At 43.9% G+C, this 2,500-nt stretch overlaps 1 protein-coding gene across 4 annotated transcripts in view; it reads right to left on the reverse strand.

The window, feature by feature from the left end:
• Window positions 1-2,500, reverse strand: part of homer2 (homer scaffold protein 2) — a 25,138-nt gene that overhangs the window by 10,105 nt on the left and 12,533 nt on the right. The gene's annotated exons all lie outside the window — the stretch shown is intronic.

Here is a 2,500-nt window from a genome sequence, read left to right on the forward strand (position 1 = left end):
CCCACTGTAAGTATATATATATATATATATATATATATATATATATATATATATATATATATATATATATATATATATATATGTGTGTGTGTGTGTGTGTGTATATATATGCGTGTGTGTGTGTGTGTGTGTGTATATATATGCGTGTGTGTGTGTGTGTGTATGTGTATGTGTATGTGTGTATACAGTGAGGAAAATAAGTATTTGAACACCCTGCTATTTTGCAAGTTCTCCCACTTAGAAATCATGGAGGGGTCTGAAATTGTCATCGTAGGTGCATGTCCACTGTGAGAGACATAATAAAAATAAAAAAATCCAGAAATCACAATATATGATTTTTTAACTATTTATTTGTATGATACAGCTGCAAATAAGTATTTGAACACCTGTCTATCAGCTAGAAGTCTGACCCTCAAAGACCTGTTAGTCTGCCTTTAAAATGTCCACCTCCACTCCATTTATTATCCTAAATTAGATGCACCTGTTTGAGGTCGTTAGCTGCATAAAGACACCTGTCCACCCCATACAATCAGTAAGAATCCAACTACTAACATGGCCAAGACCAAAGAGCTGTCCAAAGACACTAGAGACAAAATTGTACACCTCCACAAGGCTGGAAAGGGCTACGGGGAAATTGCCAAGCAGCTTGGTGAAAAAAGGTCCACTGTTGGAGCAATCATTAGAAAATGGAAGAAGCTAAACATGACTGTCAATCTCCCTCGGACTGGGGCTCCATGCAAGATCTCACCCCGTGGGGTCTCAATGATCCTAAGAAAGGTGAGAAATCAGCCCAGAACTACACGGGAGGAGCTGGTCAATGACCTGAAAAGAGCTGGGACCACCGTTTCCAAGGTTACTGTTGGTAATACACTAAGACGTCATGGTTTGAAATCATGCATGGTACGGAAGGTTCCCCTGCTTAAACCAGCACATGTCAAGGCCCGTCTTAAGTTTGCCAATGACCATTTGGATGATCCAGAGGAGTCATGGGAGAAAGTCATGTGGTCAGATGAGACCAAAATAGAACTTTTTGGTCATAATTCCACTAAACGTGTTTGGAGGAAGAAGAATGATGAGTACCATCCCAAGAACACCATCCCTACTGTGAAGCATGGGGGTGGTAGCATCATGCTTTGGGGGTGCAGCACATGGGACAGGGCGACTGCACTGTATTAAGGAGAGGATGACCGGGGCCATGTATTGCGAGATTTTGGGGAACAACCTCCTTCCCTCAGTTAGAGCATTGAAGATGGGTCGAGGCTGGGTCTTCCAACATGACAATGACCCGAAGCACACAGCCAGGATAACCAAGGAGTGGCTCTGTAAGAAGCATATCAAGGTTCTGGCGTGGCCTAGCCAGTCTCCAGACCTAAACCCAATAGAGAATCTTTGGAGGGAGCTCAAACTCCGTGTTTCTCAGCGACAGCCCAGAAACCTGACTGATCTAGAGAAGATCTGTGTGGAGGAGATGTACCATCCTTCTTCTTCCTCCAAACACGGCGAGAGGAGTTTAGACCAAAAAGCTCTATTTTTGTCTCATCAGACCACATGACCTTCTCCCATTCCTCCTGTGGCTCATCCAGATGGTCACTGGCAAACTTCAGACGGGCCTGGACATGCGCTGGCTTGAGCAGGGGGACCTCGCGTGCGCTGCAGGATTTGAATCCATGACGGCGTAGTGTGTTACTAATGGTTTTCTTTGAGACTGTGATCCCAGCTCTCTTCAGGTCATTGACCAGGTCCTGCCGTGTAGTTCTGGGCTGATCCCTCACCTTCCTCATGATCATTGAGACCCCACGAGGTGAGATCTTGCATGGTGCCCCAGACCGAGGGAAATTGACCGTCATCTTGAACTTCTTCCATTTTCTAATAATTGCACCAACAGTTGTTGCCTTCTCACCAAGCTGCTTGCCTATTGTCCTGTAGCCCATCCCAGCCTTGTGCAGGTCTACAATTTTATGTCCTTACACAGCTCTCTGGTCTTGGCCATTGTGTAGAGGTTGGAGTCTGTTTGATTGAGTGTGTGGACAGGTGTCTTTTATACAGGAAACGAGTTCAAACAGGTGCAGTTAATACAGGTAATGAGTGGAGAACAGGAGGGCTTCTTAAAGAAAAACTAACAGGTCTGTGAGAGCCAGAATTCTTATTGGTTGGTAGGTTATCAAATACTTATGTCATGGAATAAAATGCAAATTAATTATTTAAAAATCATACAATGTGATTTTCTGGATTTTTGTTTTAGATTCCGTCACTCAATACCTATGATAAAAATGACAGACCTCTACATGCTTTGTAAGTGGGAAAACCTGCAAAATCGGCAGTGTATCAAATACTTGTTCTCCCCACTGTATGTGTGTGTGTGTGTATATGTGTGTGTGTGTGTGTATATGTGTGTGTGGGAGTATGTGTGTGTGGGAGTATGTGTGGGTGTGTGGGAGTATGTGTGTGTGTGTGTGTGTGTGTGTGTGGGAGTATGTGTGTGTGTGTGTGTGGGAGTATG

Source organism: Rutilus rutilus, assembly GCF_951802725.1.
Source record: "Rutilus rutilus genome assembly, chromosome: 5".
NCBI classification, from domain to species: domain Eukaryota; kingdom Metazoa; phylum Chordata; class Actinopteri; order Cypriniformes; family Leuciscidae; genus Rutilus; species Rutilus rutilus.